Source organism: Acomys russatus, chromosome X (genome assembly GCF_903995435.1).
Source record: "Acomys russatus chromosome X, mAcoRus1.1, whole genome shotgun sequence".
Lineage (NCBI taxonomy): Eukaryota > Metazoa > Chordata > Mammalia > Rodentia > Muridae > Acomys > Acomys russatus.
The window spans coordinates 42,578,715-42,598,266 of NC_067169.1; positions in this window are offsets into that span (position 1 = coordinate 42,578,715).

Genomic DNA, 19,552 nt, shown 5'->3' on the forward strand with positions numbered 1-19,552 from the left:
TTAACTGCTCTCAAGTTGAACTTAAGGCCCATTAAACAGGAGGGAAATCATGCCTATTAGAAGAAACCAACTGCTCAGGGCTAGTGAGATAACAGACTTTAGAAAAGCATCTATTCTTTGACTGAGGGACACTTAGGCTGTTTCCATGTTCTGGCTATTAAGAATAAGGTTGCTATGAATATGGTTGAGCAGATGTCCTTGTTGTGTGCTGGAGCATCTTCTGGGTATATTCCAAGGAGTGGAATAGCTGGGTCTTGAGGTTCTGCTACAGACCTAGGGGAGGGAAATAGGGTTAAAGAGAGAGGGAGGGAGGAACGGGAGGATATAAGCAAGGGGACAACAATTAAGATGTAATATTGATAAATTAATAATAAAAATATAAAAAAGAAAATCATCTATTATTGCCACTTTGCTAGACTGGCAACTTTACTATTTCTTACTACATTCTAAATCTAACTTTTATACTCACAGATCATTGTAGCTACCATCCTCATCAAAGAAACTTCTACTTACATATATGAAAAATATCACAGAGAACTGCAACTGGACACAATACAGAGATCAGTGGACTATGGGGAGCCTGGCCACAGTTGATGAACACACATCACAGCCCCTCCATCAGTGACTCAGAAAATATTGCAGATGAGGGAACAGAAAGATTTTATGAGCCAGAATACAAGGCTGTGAAGTAGGCTTTCCCAAAAATGACTGCATTATCAAAACTATAAGAGTGTCAATATTTATAGACAGGCTAATATGGTGGAGGAAAAGAGTCATAGGGTACCACCCTTAGATAAAGCACTATAGGAAACTATTGATTAGTAGAAGAGGGAGAATTTGCCTTTCCCAGGGGTGGCCCTCCTTATTGATTATCAAATACAAACTCATCAGCCCCGAATCTATACTTACACAAACAACAAAAACAGAATCAGCAGATCATATTATATATTTTGACACATATATGTGTTTGTGAGTATATGTAACAATATTCAAATAAAAAGGTATTGATTTCAGATTGGTATTATGGAACAGATTAGAAGAAGAAAGGCAGAAATGTCACTCTTATCAATTAAAGTATTAAAAAATAATATTATTAGAAACATGCACATTTACTATACGTCCTTCTGTAAATAAATGATAAATAGCAAAAAATCATGCACTCTCAGAAGTGTATATGATTATCATTCAACTCTATTCATTCCAATGACTTGTCTAAAAGTAAGCATTTAAATGTAGATATAATAGCAAGAATTAATTCATTTAAAATCCCATGAATACTAATTTATGACAGTATACATGTTTATAAAATTATTATCATAAGACCATTTACCTAAACAAGCAAGAAAAATGTTAGAGTTAGCAACTATCTTCACCTTTCCTACTGTGAGAGACTATGTCTAGTGTTAAGTTTTCTTATGCATTGTCTATTCTGTATACAACAGGAGTTGAAAATCTGAAAACTATTATTTGAGGAAGTCAAGACAATTGCTCATTGATATTTCTTTAGCTCTTTTCCACTTGTGCATATTTTGCAAGGGAGGTTTATTCACTCTTCATACAGATTACTTTTCTATTAAGTATATATAAAAAATCTTGAAAAAAGTACATTAAAACAGATATGTATTCTTATGAAAATAACTTATATTAGGGTGATTGTACACTGAACTCTAAGAAATTTCAAAGTAAAATGTAACAATATACATCTTGTACAGTATTCAATAGAGATTTCATGTAGTTAATATAGTTATTGTATTCCAACTAAATTAAGCTTTTTTGTTATTTATATTGAAAATTTGTGTATCTACTTTGATTAATAGTGTCCAAGTGTTAACTTGGCAAGTTGTGTTTTACCTAGTAATAACTTGAAAGAGAAAGAGTTAAAGTCAGTATATTAGAGCATGGATTATATTTCCATTCTTACATTCTTGATAAACACCTAATTAAAATCATAGATATATATTTGCTATCTAATTTGTGTTAAAATTAGAAAAAAGTCTGTGTCTATATCTCACATCACTGTGATATATATTAACTTAGTGACATAATTTCCAAATAATACATTTCTCTGTTTTAAAAAAGGTATGATGTGTTATTTAGTTTAAAACAAAAAGTTTTGATAAAGTTTGCAATGTTACCAGACAGAATTGATATAAATCTCTTTCAACCTTCATATACTTTTATCACATTTAACTAAATGTATTAGAAGGGGCTGGAGAGGTGGCTCAACAGTTAAGATCACTGTCTGCTCTTCAAAAGAACTGGGGTTTTATTTCTTGCATCTACAAGGCAACTCACAACCATGTGTAACTCCATTGGCAACAGACCTCTGTGTGGTACAAGAGTATGTGTGTGTCTGTGTCTGTGTGTGTGTGTGCCTAAAAATAATCAAAATATAATGTTAAATAAATATATCCATATCATATTTAAATAATGTTTTATTTTAATCAATCTCTAGATCAATAAAGTATATATCAATAAGAACATGGAAAAATACAGTAATGAATGATTTGCCTTAGGAATATTAAGTAGTTTTTTAATCAGAAGATAATCTGCAAGACAAATATTTTTGTATCAAAATGTTGGGAACATGCTATGCCATAAATAAAATTTATAAGAATTATCATAAGGAAAAAATCTCATACCAAAATGTGGCTTTATGGGTTTTGCATTCCACAGAGTGGAATGTACTCATTTCTCCTTACTTTTCTTTCCTAGGCCAAGTAGAGTAGATCATCCATCAAAAGGACTCTGAACTGTGGAGAAAGATAGGTTTTGAGAATTGATTTGATGCTTCTTTTCCTGCCTTGTCTTTTTCTTTATTTTCGTGTAGTAGATATTTTACAGCATAAAATACAATACTCATTATTCTAAAGTTTATAATACAATACCATATGTGTGTGGGTTAAAATTTCATAGAAAAATCTCAAATTTCACCTAAAAGACTAGACTTTGTGTGGGTTTATAAATCTGTTTGGCCAATTCATCTACCATACTGCAGCCAAATATCCTGCAACACTGTCCCATACAGAATGTCAGGAAAAAACTGAAGTGGAGAGGATGGACTTAAAAATCGCCTACAATTGCTAATCACAAGTCACACCAAGAACTAGTAAAATCACAACCAAAAACATCAACAGATGGTAGTACTGAGAATACTTGATTGTTAAAATTATCTAACATGTATTTTAAACAAGCCAGTATAAAAATGCTTCATAATGTATGTAAAGCTTAGGGGCAAGCAAAAGAAATATAGGACATATAAAGGATACAAATCTATTTTTATGTCAATAATGGTGCAAATTAATTGAGAAAGTCACTATATGATCTCAACCATGGAATATAGGTAGAAAAGTAAAGTATCTAAATGAGAAACTAACTAAAGTCCAGTCACTTGAAAACTGTTTTCATCTGGTCTAAGGAAAAAGCCTGTTAGCTCTAAGTGACTCAGACCAGGAGAGAATTAATAACCTGTAACAAACATATTATAGAAAAGTATATATATTATAAATAAAATAATGCCAATAATTTGACAAAATAAAAAATAACATTTCTATATATAAGTAGGACTAGCAGAATTTTACTTGCAGGCTCTAAATCAACATAAAAAGTCAAAGTAGACCAAGGAAAAACATCTCCGAGCTTATATCACTTTCTATTATCATTCAAAGAAACATAAACTTTGTCTTAAACAAAGTAATAGAAAAGGCTTATTATACTATATAAGTTTTTCATTTCAAATTTTTTACAGTAAAAGTAAAATCAGTTTATTTTTTAAACATTTTTATTAATTTTATTTATTACATATGAGTGCTTTATCTGCAAAAAAGGGTATCAGATTACATTATAGATGGTTGTGAGCCACCATGTGGTTGTTGGGAATTGAACTCAGGACCTCTGGAAGATCAGGTGGTGCTCTTAACCACCAAGCCCCCAGTTTATTTACAGAAAGCAAAATAAGTTGAATCATTAAAACAAATGCCTTAACACCAAAATATGTATTTAATTATTTTAATTATTTAAATATTTATATTTAATTAATATATTTTACTTAATACATTAAATAGGAAATATATAAATATATACTTAATATGCTATATAGCACGTATTAAAAGATGACCTAATTGCTCATATATTTTAATAGACTCAGTCATGAATAGATTATGGAGGGTGTATGAGAAGAAAGATAATTTTGTCTTAGAAAGAATTAATCCAAACCCTATTCTCTGTCAATTATTAGAGAGTTCCTACGGCATTCTGTTAAAATCACTTACATCTATATGTGTAGGAATGAGTGTGTGTAGAGGCCAAGAAAGGGGATCATGCAATGTGAGTGTAGGGCGAGGCAGGTGGGAACATTATGGGAAGTGAGAAAAATACTGGAATACTTGTGATAGGAAAGTAGGTTTATGTGAGGATAGAGTTCAGAGAAGTGGAGGAGAGTAAGGAGTATAGAGGAAGGGTTAACAAAAACTGCATATACATGCAAATTCCATAGGGAAACCTATTACTTTATATGTTAACTAAAATATAATTAAACATGCCTATATACATATATGCACACATGTTTAAACAAGATGTTTTCAAAACATTAGCAAATGATGTCCTATTTAGTTCTCTAAAATAAAAATAGGGCAGTACATTGACTTATAAGTCAAAAATGTTATAAAATCAGAAAATTCACAGTTAAAGAGAAATGGGGGAGGGAGAATAGGGCACAGAACATGTCAATTTCACTTCATAGGGCACCCCTGTTCCTCCAACAGCAATGCTCACCAAACCTCTCCCACATTCATGTTAAGATGCCTCTTTTAATAATCATCGGTAGCTAAAATGTACAAACTTAAAATTTCATGCCTTGACAAAAGTGCCAGAAAGAAGTAACTGAAGAACAAAATACCTATTTGGGAATGAAGTTTCTGTACATTGTGTCAAGGAAGAATTATTAGAGTAACTCAATTCTTCATGGTAAGATTTTTCATATTATATCATGATAGACCAAAAAGCAGTGTGGGAGGTGTAGGATTTGACCTTTTAAAAACTTACATTATTTGGGGTTCTTTAATGCTTATACCTCTCTTCCAATCCACCTACCCTGGATAGGAAAGAATAGAGGTTAATAGGAAAAGGAGAAGTAGACCTTTTTAGACACAGCTCCTTGGTGCGATTCCACTCTTCATTATCAGGATTCCAGCAGATCCATTAAAATAGCAAACTAGAAACTCAGCAAAAGAGACCACAACCACAGCAGCTAGAACCCAGTGCAGCAGCCAAAACCCAGAACCTCGAAGCTTTCTCGGGAGCATTTCTCTCTAGGAGCATATTGAACTGAAGCAATGAACATCTAAGTGATATGAAGCAATGAGAAAGGTGACTGATGTTTGTTATTTGGACTATTTATACTCTCCCATAGTTCATACAGGATGTTGTGCAACTAGCAAAGACCATGCCCCCACAAAAATCAGTTCCTTTTCTAGCAAACAAACATCATAAAACTGTTTCCAGTGGACAAACTTCACAAGCCCTCACACAAGTCTGCTTTACATCACACACTTGGGATCAAAACAAAAACATATTTACATCCATGACATGGAGGGAGGAACAGAGAGACAAAAGAGGGTGAAATCATGCTTCAAATGTCTAATCCTCAGAACCTACTTCTGTAAGCTAGGTTCTGCCATCAAAATTTCCACAAGAATCTAAAATAATGCTCCTAACTAGGGACTAAACTTTTGTAATATGGATGTGTATCATTCCAGATGCAAAACACAGCTGTATATATCAACATCATGTGTTATACCATAAATACAAATTTTCCAGTTGACTTTTAAAAATAATTTAAAAATATTTAATTTATCTTTTTATTTGTACATATCTGTGAAGGTATCTCATATGTTTATAAGTGCAGAAAAAGACCAGAAAATATTGTGATATGTTCTGGAGCTGAAGTTGCAAGCATTTGTATACCACCATTGAACATACCGGGAACAGGATCCTTTGGAAGAGCAACAAGACAATATTCTCTGCATAATTGACAAGGGCATTTTCTCACCCAGTGGCTACCTTGCCACATATGAAACCTTTTATGCTCTTTGAAGTAGAATGAGGATGCTGCCAGAAGCAAGCCCGTATCATTGCCAAAAGTGCCTCAATTAATAAAAATTTTAAATGCCACATTCGCTAGATCTCTGAGGTTTTTGAAAACAAACTATCTTATCTGAATTGCTTGTTTCTTGCTATTTCTTTTTAAATTAATTTATTCAGATTACATCTCCACTGTATCCTCTTGTTCCTCCCCCATCCCTTTTTTCCCCTATTCCCCTCCCTCCCCTAGGTCTGTAAGTGAAGCGGACCTCCTCCCCCACCGTATGGTCACAGCCTATCTAGTCTCATCCTGGTAGCCTGCTTGCCCTTCCTCTGGGTGCCATCAGACCTCCCCACTAAGAGGAAGTGGTCAAATAAGAAGCACCAGAGTTCTTCATGTCAGAGTCAGTCCTCACTCTCCACACAACTGTGGGAAATGTCCTGTCCATTGGCTAGATATGAATAGGTGTTCAATGTTTACTGCATGTATTATCTTTGGTTGGTGCAGTAGCTTGAGCAAATCACCCTGGGTCCAGATCTGCCTGTAATGATGTTCTTCTTTTAGGTTTCTAAGACCCTCTAGATCCTTCTATTTCCCTATTCTCCCATACTTCTCTCACTTAGATTCCCAATAGAAAGTCCCCTAATCAGAACTCCAACAGCCTAGGCCTTAAGGTCAACAATTAATAAATGGAACCTCATGAGGTTGAGAAGTTTGTGTAAGGTAGAAGACACTGTCAACAGAACAAAGCAAAATTAAGGAGGAAGTCAAATTATCCCTATTTGCAGATGATATGATAGTGTACATAAGTGACCCTCAAAATTCCACCAGAGAACTCCTACAGCTGACAAACACCTTCAGCAAATTGGCTGGATACAAAATTAACTCAAAAAAGTCAGTAGCCTTTCTATATACAAATGACAAGCTTGCAGAGGAAGAAATTAGGAAAACAACACCCTTGACATTAGCCACAAGCAATATAAAATATCTAGGAGTTACTCTAACTAAGCAAGTGAAGGACTTATTTGAAAAAAATTTCAAAACTTTGAAGAAAGAGTTTGAAGATGACATGAGAAGATGGAATGATCTTCCTTGCTCATGGATTGGGAGAATTAACATAGTAAAAATGGCCATCCTACCAAAAGTAATCTACAGATTCAATGCAATCCCTATCAAAATACCTACACAATTTTTTAAAGACATTGAAAGTTCAATTCTGAACTTCATATGGAAAAACAAAAAAACCCAGAATAGCTAAAACAATCTTGTACAATAAAAGGTGCTCTGGAGGAATCTCCATAGCTGATCTCAAACTGTACTATAAAGCAATAGTAATTAAAACAGCATGGTACTGGCACAGCAACAGGCTGGTTGATCAGTGGAATCGAATCAAAGACCCAGATGTGAATCCACACACATATGGTCACTTGATTTTCGACAAAGAAGCCAAATCCATTCAATGGAAAAAGGATAGCATCTTCAACAAATGGTGCTGGTCTAACTGGTGGTCTATGTGTAAAAAAATGAAACTGGACCCATATTTGTCACCTTGCACAAAACTCATATCCAAGTGGATTAAAGACCTCAACATAAAACCAGAGACACTAAGTCACTTAGAGGAAAAAGTGGGAAAGAGCCTGGAACATATTGGCACAGGAGACAACTTCCTAAACAGAACACCAACGGCCCAGGCCTTAATGTCAACCATTAATAAATGGGACCTCATGAGGCTGAGAAGCTTCTGTAAGGCAGGAGACACGGTCAAGAGAACAAAGCAACAGCCTACAGACTGGGAAAAAATCTTCACCAACCCTACATCTGACAAAGGTCTAATATCCAAAATATATAAAGAACTCGAGAAATTAAACACCACCAAACCGAATAACCCAATTGAGAAATGGGGCTTGGAACTAAACAGAGAATTCTCAACAGAGGAGTATCAAATGGCTGAGAAACACTTAAAGAAATGCTCAACCTCCTTAGTCATCAGGGAAATGCAAATCAAAACAACTCTGAGATTCCATCTTACACCCATCAGAATGGCTAAGATCAAAAATTTAAGCGACACCACATGCTGGCGAGGATGTGGGGAGAGAGGAACACTCCTTCATTGCTGGTGGAAATGCAAACTAGTACAGCCACTTTGGAAATCTATCTGGTGCTATCTCAGAAAAATGGGAATAGGGCTTCCTCAAGACCCAGCTATTCCACTCCTTGGAATATACCCAGAAGATGCTCTAGCACACAACAAGAAAATTTGCTCAACCATGTTCATAGCAGCCTTATTCATAATAGCCAGAACATGGAAACAGCCTAAGTGTCCCTCAGTAGAAGAATGGATAAAGAAACTGTGGTACATAAAGTCTGTTCTTAACACTCTATACCATTTTGTCACACTCCTAGTAAACATCCCAGCAGATACTTGCACTTTACAGCTTTCTTTGGCTCCAGTTCCTTCCTCCTGATTGTCCTTGGACCTCCACCTATGGCTGAATTCTCTGACTGAATCACTGAACTCCTTCTCCATGTCTATCAGGAAGTCCAGCCCTATTCTCTCCCCTGCTCATCAATTGGCTGTAAGACGCTTTGTTGACATATCAGGGGGAAATTGGGGAGCAACATTTAGACAGGAAATCAGAATTTAAACTACACAATAACCTTATGCCTACAGGCATTTAAGCAGTAATAACCAGACATGAAAAAATAAAATGAAAGTCATCACATTGAAGTTGGGCAAGGGCAACCAACAGAAGAAAAAGAGCCCAAGAGAAGACAGAAGAAATTAGAGGCTGATTTCTTCATACACTCAGGAATCACATAAAAACATTAAAACGAAAGCCATAATATGTAGTGGATGTAAATATGTTTTTGTTTTGGTGCCAAGTGTGGGATATGAAAGAGACTTGCATGAAGGTGTGCAGTATTTGTCCACTGGAAACAGATTTGTGAAAAAAAAAAACATGTTTGTCCACTAGAAGAGGACATTTCCTCACTTTTTTTTATCAGATGTTTGAATTTCCTGTATTGAAAATGCTCTGTTTAGATCTGTAACCAATTTTCTTTTTTTTTCTTTTTTTTTTTATTTATTAATTTATTCTTGTTACATCTCAATGTTTATCCCATCCCTTGTATCCTCCCATTCCTCCCCCCCCCCATTTTCCCATTATTCCCCTCCCCTATGAATTTTCAATTGGATTATTTTGTTTGTTTAATTTTGTTATCTAGTTTCTTGAGTTCTATATATATTTAGGGTATAAATAGTCCTCTATTAGATATGGAGTTGGTAAAAATCTTCCAATTCTATAGACTGCCACTTTCTATGAATGATATTGCTGTTTACTTACAGAAACTTTGCAGTTTTATGAGGTGTCATTTATTAATTTATGTTCTTCATGCCTGTGCTAATGGTTTTTTGTTGAGAAAGTTGTCTCCTATGTCTATGTGTTCAAGTCTATTCTCTACTTCCTCTTCTATCAGGTTTAATTTATGTAGTTTCATGTCAAGGTTTTTGATCCATTTAGAGTTCAGTTTTGTGTAGAGTGATAAGTATTAATCTATTTGGATTCTTCTAAATGCTGACATCAGTTTGCCCAGAGCCATTTTTATTTTTATTTATTTATTGTGTGTGTGTATGTGTGTGTGTGTGTGCTTGTTTGCTTTTTTGAGACAGGGTTTCTCTGTGTAGCCTTAGATGTCCTAGACTCACCTTGCAGACTAGGTTGGCCTCAGACTCACAGAGATTCACGTGCCTCTGCCTCCCTGTGTGCTGCCATTATAGTATGTGCCTACATACCCACCTACCATTTTTTAAAGATGCTGTCCTTTTTCAAATGTGAATTTATGGCTTCTTTATCAAAAATTAAGTGTCCATAAGTGTATGGACTTATTTATGGCTCTTCAGTTCAGTTTCATTGATCAGCATGTGTGTTTATATGTCAATAGCATGTGGTTTTTATTACTATGGCTCTGTAGTAGAACTTGAAATTGGTAATGGCTGTGCCTGCAGCCCCAGAGAGAGACTGGAGAATCAGAGAAAGAAGAAGGCTGCTGATATTTTCCCATACACACACACACACCCCAGATGCTCCTGTTTGCTGTAGATGCAGTGTGATGAGAAGTCATCAGAGATATTCTGAAACAAAGATTGGACTTGCCCCAAGGAACCCGACAACCCTAAACGGCGGGAAAACTAAGTTCCTGTTCCCTACTAACTTTCTTTCTCCCTTGCTTGATGTTAGAGTGTGGAAAAGGATTGGGGTGGAGTATGGCGAAAGAGATTTAAAGAACGCAAAAATAAAAATAGTTGTTTAAAAGTATGCTAACACAGTAACTTTTTCCTTTCCAATTTGTATACACTTGATCTCCTTCAGTTGTCATATTACTCTAGCTAAGATTTCAAGTACTATATTGAGTAGACATGGAGAGAATATTCATCTTTTCTTGTTCTTGATCTTGGTGGAATTTCTTTAAATGACTTCTCATATAAGTTGATATTGGCTATGGTCTTGCTACGTGCTGCCTTCTTCCAAGCACTGTTATAATCAAGAAATGTTTGATTTGGTCAAAGATCTTTTCTGTGTCTAATAGATGGCCATTTGGCTCTAGTCCTTCAGTTTGTTTATACGGTGGGCTATATTTCCTAATTTTCATATATTAAACCATTCATGCAGCACTGGAATGAAGCTTACTTGATCATGGTGGATGACCTTTTGATGGATTTTTGGATTCTATTTACAAATACTACATTGAGAATATTTTCATCTATGCTCACCAGAGAAAGTGGTTTGTAATTCTATTTTGGGGTCTTTAGGTAGTTTGGGTATCAGAGTAACTGTGGCCTCATAAAATGAATTGAAAATGTTCTTTTTTTCTTTTTTTCTTTTTCTTTTTTCTTTTCTTTTTTTTTTTTTTTTTTTTTTTTTTTTTTTTTTTTTTTGGTTTTTCAAGGCAGGGTTTCTCTGTGTAGCCTTGGCTGTCCTGGACTCGCTTTGTAGACCAGGCTGGCCTCAAACTCACAGCGATCCACCTGCCTCTACCTCCCGAGTGCTGGGATTAAAGGCATGCGCCACCACTGCCTGGCTTTGAAAATGTTCTTTTTCTTTCTATTTTGTGAAATAATTTGAATAGTATTGACATTTACTCTTCTTTGAATATCTGGTAGAATTCTGTACTCAAGCCATGTGGCCTTGCTTTATTTGTTTTGTTTGGGTAGGGAAATAAAATTTTAATGACTTCTTTTATTTCTTAAGTGTTTTTAGGACTTTTAAATTGCTTGCCTTGAACTAAATTTGCTAAGTGGTTAGTACTCTAAACATTATCCATTTCTCTTATATTTTTAATCTGGTAGAGTATAGACTTTTACAGTGTATCATTATGACTCTCTGGATTTCTTCAGTTCCTGTCCTCATGTCCCCCTTTTCATTTCTGATTTTTAAAATTTGGATATTTTCTTGTCACTTATTCATTTGGATAAAGGTTGTCAATCTTATTGCTTTTATCAAATGACTAACTTTTGTTTCATTGATTCTCTGTTGTTGGAGGTAGTGGTAGTAATGTTTCTATTTTATTGATTTTTAGCCCCAAGTTTGATTATTTCTTGTTGTCTACTACTTTTATGTGTTATTTCTTCTTTTTGTTCTAGATCTTTCAAATGTGTGATTAACTTGATAATTTGAGATCTCGCTGACTTTTTTGATGTAGGCACTGATACTATGAACTTGCCTTTTTAAAATTTTACTTTTAATTAATACATTCACTTTACATTGTGATCATACCCCCCACCTCCTCTCCTCCAGGTCCCTCCTTCCTACCCTCTTCCTATTATCCTCCCTTTGTCCTCAGAAAAGGGGAGATTCCACCACCAACCTACCCCAGCCCATCAAGTCTCATTAGGACTGAGTTCCTCATTGTTTGTTGTGGCTAGGCAACGCATCACCTTAGGGGAAGTGATCAAAAGCAGCCAGCAGAGTCCATGTCATAGAAAACAACTGTTTAATTTACATGGGGACCCACATGAAAACCAAATAGCCCATCAGTTATATATGTGTAGGGGCTTGCTTCGTATAACTGCCTTCATTGTGTTCAATGAGTTTAGGTATGTTGTATACTCACTTACATTCAACTGTTGAAAATGTTTAATTTCTATTAACTTAAATCACCTATCTTTATCTAAAAAGACCTTATCTCCTTACCAAGTGAACTTGATTGTAAAACTAAACTATCTGGTCTTCAATCCCCCCTCAGAGACTTGAAGAATACAACTTAAATGCCTGAGTGAACTTGTAGTGCAGGTTAGCAGCTTCCAAATGAAAAAATGACTGAGACAGTTTATTGCCTGAACACTCACCCAACACTCTCTATAACGTTGGAGCCTCCTTTTTGGCCATCTAGGCCAATATCTCTGCCATACTTATTTGTGAAGCAAGAACTATTGAGGACGTGCTTACCCTGTCTTGGCAGAGTTTAGCCATCAACTCTGCCTGCATCTAAGCTTGCCTATTTTTAGACAGAATTCTGCCTGTAGCAGAAATGAGGACATTTTGCGCAGTGGCTTGTTTGCCACATTTGAAGCCAACTCCATAAGGAAGTTCTTTGATGTTCATCATCTTCGAGGTTGATTGGGTGTTGCCAGGAGTTGACTTGTTTTATTCTCAAAGAATCTTTAGAATAGAGATGAGATATGATAAATATTGATTTTCATTCAGAAATTTAGAACCAACAAGATAGAAAAGATGTTTATTTCAAGTTTGACAAATACAAATAGCCAAATCACTATGAATATAACATTTATAGAACTCAGGATTGTCTCATGGTTCTCCCTGATGTAGTTTGTTTTATTCATGTGTAATAAAATAAATGTGTATGTTAAAAAAGAAAATGTTTAATTTCTTTCTTAATTTCCATCATGACCCATTTTTAATTCAGTAGAGATTTGTTCATTTCCCATGAGTTGTAAGATTTCTATTGATGCTGATATCTAGCTTTAATCTGTAATGGTCTTCTAGGATGGAGGGTATTATATAAAGCAGACCTTCTGTATTTCTGAGTATATGGTCAATTTTCATGAAAGTTCCACAGGATGTACAGAAGGAATATTTTATTTGTGTTTGGTTGAAATGTTTTGAGAATATCATTTAGGTGAATTTGGTTTATACTCTCTGTTAGCTCCAGCATTTCCCTGTTTAGTTTTGTCTGGATGCCCTATCTATTTATGGGAGTGGTATGTTAATGTTTCTCACCATCATTTTGTGAGGGTCAATATGTGACTTAAGCTGTAGTAGTGTTCTTTTATGAATGGATTGTTTGGTATAAATATGTTAAAATATTCAATGTCTCGGTTCTCCTTATATGGAAGGCTTACTGATATCCTATCCACACATGGGTTCAACCAAATGTTGTACTGAGTTCTGGATCAGTGACCATGGTTCGAGCTCAACCTGCACATTGGTGCTCTCTGGCTAGTAGGCACTTTTTGATCATTGACATGAACTTGGGCCAGAAATATTAAAACACACTGGTCTTTGGTGACATTTACTCATGTCAATCACAAGATTCAGATATCCATGTTATTGACTGGCTTAAAGTTGAGTTCCATCTGTGTTCCCATCATGTTGATTTCCAAATGAAGCGGGGTCAGAGCAGGCTTCTGTCTCTGCATTCACTGTAACTAGCACTCAGGGTACACATTTATCTCATTCTGCATTGTTTGGCAGTGTTTTAATAAATGATGGCATCTTGCTTAAAACTTGCAATGTCTTCTTGATGTATTTTCCTTTGATGAATTTGTAGTGTCCTTCCCTATCTCTTTTTATTCATTTTGATTTGAAGTCTATTGTGTCATATATTAAAATAGCTATGACACAAGCTTGCTTCTTAGGTCCATTGGCTTGCAATATGTTTTTCCAACCCTTTATCCAGAGGTAATATCTCTTCTTGACGTTGTGGTGTGTTTTTTAAATGCAGTAGAATAATGGATCCTGTTTTCACATCCATTCTGTTTGTCTTCATCTGTCAGGTGGGGAATTGAAACCATTGATATAGAGAGATGTTAATGTCCAGTAATTATTGATTCTTGCTTTCTTGTTGTTGTTGTGGGTGGTAATGGTAGTGGAAGTGGCAGTGGCAATGGTGGCAGAGGTTATGGTGGTGGTGGCAGTGTGTGTGTGTGTGTGTGTGTGTGTGTGTGTGTCTTTTGATTGTGCTGTTGTGAGAATTTTTGTGTTTTCAGAAAAGTAACTTCCATAAGTTGGAATTTTTCTTCTAGCACCTTTTGTAGGGCGATATTTGTAGATAGATACTGTTTAGATTTGACTTTATAAAGGAGTATATTAATTTCTCAATCTGTGGTGGTTGAGAATTTTGCAGGGTACAGTATCTAGGCTTGCATCTGTTGTCTCTCAAAGTCTGCAGCACATCTGTCCAGGCATTTTTTAGAGTCTCCATTGAGAAATCATGTATCATTCTATAGATCAGACTTTACACATTGATTTGTCTTTTTTTCCCTTATCGCTTTTAATAGTCTTTTTTTGTTCTGTATGTTTAGTATTTTAATTATGGGTCAAGGGGACTTTTTCTGGTTCAATATATTTGGAGTTTTGTATGCTTTTTGTACCTTTAGGTTAGGGAACTTTCTTCTATGACTTGTTGAAAACATTTTCTGTGCCTTTGGCCATGGTTTCTTCTCCTTCATCTGTTCCTATTATTCTTAGATTTGGTATCCTCAGGTGTTCCAGATTTATTGGATGTTTTATATCAGATGTATTTTAGATTCAACATTTTCTTTGACTGCTGAAACCATTTCTTTTATCATATCGTCTTCACCTAAGATTCTCTCTTCCATGTTTTCTACTGTTGATAAATTTTGTGTCTTGTGTTCCTGCTTGAGTTCCTAAGTTTTTCAGTTACTAATCTCCTCAGTTTGTGTTTCCTTTTTTTCTTTTCATTTCTTTAATTTATATATCCAATTTATATCCAAATTACAGTCCTCCCTCCTGAAAATCCCTCCCTCCCACCCTCTTCTGCCTCTCCGCCTCCTCTTCTTAGTAGAGAGGAGCCCCACACCAACCCACCTCAGTATATCAAGTTGCAACAGTACTGAGCTCATCTTCATCCATGGAGGCCATGCATGGTAGCCCTGTTAGCGGGAAGTGATCAAAAGCGGGCAACACAGTGCATGTCATAGACAGCACCCATTGAACGTACTACGGGAACCCACATAGAGATCAAACTGCCCACTGGTTGCATATGTGTAGGGGGCCTAGCTCTAGTCCATTAATGCTCTTTTGTTGGTGCTTCCATCTTTGTAAACCCCCATGAGTCTATATTAGTGGACTCTGTTGGTCTTGTGGCATTCTTGTCCCCTCTGGGACCATCTATCTATTCCCCCAACTCTTCCAGCAGACTCTCAGAGTTCTGCCTAATGTTTGCTGGGTGAGGCCTCTCAGAGGACAGTTATGCTAGGCTCCTGTCTGGAAACATAGCAAAGTATTGTTAATGATGTCAGGAGTTGGCTATCTCCCATGGTTTTATTCATTTCCTTCCACTGTTGTGTTTTCCTGCATTTCTTAAAGAGATTTATCTATTTCCTTTTAAAAGGCCTCTATCATCCTCATACAGGCTGTTTTAATGTCATTTCCTTGTGATTCCACTATATTGGAATATTAAGGGCCCGTTGTAGTAGGGTTGCTGGGCTCCAGTGGACACATTGTCCTAACTATTAATGATTGTGTTCCTATGCTAGTGTTAAAGTATCTAGGATAGGGAAAATTGTAGTTCTAGGTGCTGTGCTTATAATCGGCTTTTGTCTTTGTTAGGTGAGTGTTTTGTTACTGGTTTCTGTTTACTCTGGTTTTTAGGAAAGTGTGATAGCTGTGTGTTTCCAGGTAGAATTTTTTTTCTGTGGACGTTATAGATGGGGATACTGGGCGTTCCAGGTGCACTGTGTTTTTTGGTATTGGAAGCTGACACTTAGGAAGGCAAGTATGGGGAAGTTCACAGGAAGAAGGAAAGCAGAGTGCTCCTTGAGGATCTGTTTATTTAAGTCCTTGAAATGGAGACAGATAGTGAATAGAGGTCACCTCAAAAGGTCTGCTATAGAGCCAGGAGTGATACTGAGGAATTGGATCTGGAGGAACAGAAGGAGAGCCTACCTGCTTCCATAACAGGAGTGATCTGTGGAATAGCAAGGAGTGCCTGATGGCATGGAGGATTGGATAAAGCAAGCAACAGTAAGTGGAAATAGGGAGATTAGAAGGGAGAAGATCTGTGGGATCTATGGAAAATGAGGAAGGGGAGGCAGAGTGAAAGGAAAGCTGCAGCAGGTGTTCTGGTCCAGCTCTGAGGATGAGACTGTAGGTTGTATCTGGAGGAAGAAAGTGGGAGGTGAACAACTGCCTATTAGTAAAATGTTTTCAAAATCTGTACAACTTTTCAGTGTTTGGAGACAAAAATATGAATTCTTAGAAAGAGATATTGGGGATATAAATATTAAATTTATAACAATAGTTACTTTGATAAAAACACTGAATTTTAATATAATGAAGAGAGATTCCTATACATGTAAAGTTTTACTTTCTATGATACATACATACATGTATTTCATCTTAGTTTAAAATTTATTTAATTTATAAAATGAAATAAAATACAAAATATTTTGTGTATTATTTTCAAATTAATATAAAGGAATATTAACCAGGGACTTTTATTATTACATTTTAAAAGTAAGTTCTTTAAATAGAATACATAAATATTAAATAGAATGCTTTGTGATGAATAAAGCAATAGTATTTTTAAAAATAAGATAAACAATCCTTGTCATCCAAACACTTAGACATTATTCACAATCTTAATAATACCTGTCAGCATTTGAGGGATGGAAAATTCTTTCCAGATGGCTTATTTCTTTTAAGCTTTTAAATAAAATATATTCTGTAGAAGGATATTTCCATGGCTCAGTAGAAGCCTTTGGTCTATAAAGTTCAGTGTATTGGTTTTACTTCATAAAATTTATTTTGCAACATGAGATATAGACAGTTTATATCTTGTCCTATTATCCCTATTTACTAAAGTCAAATACTCGGAAACTAGTTCTCCAAATGCTTTATTTTAGGAATAATAGTTGATATTTAGGTGCTTGAAAGCAATTGCATAAATACATATAGCAAAGATTAAAGTACTATATAAAATTTATTAAATATTTTAGAGCACAATAATTGCCAAAAGCAGGGTAATGAAAGGCTTGAAATAAGTACCACTTGTAGAGTCAAATCAATTATTGATTGGCTACTCCAAGCTTTTTTCCATCATTGCTCAAGCATATCTTGCAGGCAAAGCAAGATGAATGGTTTTTGTTTTGGTGTTTTTGTTTTGGGCTTTGTAGTGGTGGTTGTGGTTTGGTTGTTGTTGTTGTTGTTGTTGTTTTTCTTTTGAAAGAGGGTTTTCTGTGTAGCCTGGGCTGTTCTGCACTCACTTGTAGACGAGGCTGACTTTGAACTCACAGAGATCTTCCTCTGCCTCTCAGAGTGCTGGGATTACAGGCATACATCACCATGCCCAACTAAGATAAAATTTTTTGTGGCTGCCTTGATGTTTTTATTTCTCTTTAGAAGCATGCAGAGTACACTCTTGTACCAAGATATTAGAATACGGGGGTGAAGGCTATATGTAGGCACCAGTTTACTTCTCCATGTTCAATTAGTTAGTAGGCATTGTATTTTCTTCAGCAATGGTGCCTTGCCTTCAGTTTGTGGAGAACAACCTATTATTTGGCAACAACAGGGTTGTTTAAAGATTCCCATTGGATTCCTCTGGCCAACCACTCAATCAGATATAGCCCAGTTCCAGTACTGGAAGCTTCCTTTGATGACAAAAGATGACCAGTTGGAACTCTGTCTTCCCCCATTATTTGGGGATTTCACTTAGGTCACCATTATATATGTGTGTGTATATGTATAATATAATTTCTATATTATATATACATAAATTATATATGTATATTATATATATATATACATATTCTCTGAAGTTTCTATACTGTGCCTCAAATACCATTTACTTTTACCTGTTTTTCCTCATATTCCCTCCCTTACCTTATTCCTTCCTCTTCCCCACATGATCATTAAATTCAAGCACCTACTTCTTACATCCATAACTATCTACTCTATTTTCATTTTCTAATGAAATCTATCTGTACCCTCTTTGTTATTTATACTTACTCTTTGTGGTTCTATGGATTGTAACTTGGTTATAATTTACTTAACAATTAGCAGTCACATATGAGTGAATACACACCATATCTGTCTTTCTGGGTGTGGGATACATCATGCAGGATGATATTTTTCTAATTCTAACCATTTACCTCAAAATTTCATATCACTTTTATATGAGTAGTACTCCATTGTAGAAATGTAGCACATGTTCCTTATTCACTCTTCTGTTGAAGGATATTAGGTTATTTCCAATCTCTGACTATTATCAGTAAAACAACAGTTTACATGGTTCAGCAAGTGTATGTATAGTAGAATGAAGATTCTTTTGCTATATTGCCAAAATCTTGAGGTAAATAGATTCCCATCTTCCTGAAGAGTCAGCATTTGGTTTGCATCATGGCTGTGCAATTTGCACTTTCACCATCAATAGAAGAGTGTTCCTCTTACTCCACATCCTTGCCAGCATAAATTGTCACTCGTATTATTGATCCCAGCCATTCTGGCAGGTGTCAGATCTCAAAGCAGTCTGCATTTGCTTTCTGTAGTGGCTAAGGATGTTGAACATTTCTTTATGTGTTTATCAGCCAAATGAGTTTCCTCTGTTGAGAAATTTCTGTTTAGTTCTGTACCCCATTTTAATTGGATTTTCTGTTTTCTTGATATCTAGTTTCTTGAGTTCTCTATATATTTTGATAATAGCCCTTTATTGGATGAGGATTTAGTAAAAATATTTTTCTATTCTGTAGGCTGCTGCAATGTCAAAATGACAGTGTCCTTTGCCATGCGGAAGCTTCTGTTTTATGAGGTCCCATTTATTAATTGTTGCTATTAATGCCACTGCCAATGGTATTATGTTCAAAAATGTGTCCTCTATGCCAATGTGTTAAGGCTATCGATACCTACTTTCTCTTCTATCATGTTTAGTGTATCTGGTTTCATGTCAAGGTTTTTAATTCATTTAGAGTTGATTTTTGTGCAAAGTGGTAAGTATGCTTCTATTTGGATTCTTCTATATGTTTCCATTTGTTTGCCCAGCACCATTTGTTAAAGATATTGTCTTATTTCCGGTGTGTATTTCTGGCTTCTTTATAAAAAATTAGGTAACCACATGTGTATGGATTTATTCTTCCTCTTCAATTCGGTCCCGTTGATCCATGTGTGTGTTTATATGCCAATAGCATGTAGTTTTATTACTATAGATTTGTAGTACAACTTGAAATTGGGAATGGTGGTGCTTCCAGCAGTTCTTTCATTGTTCAGGGGT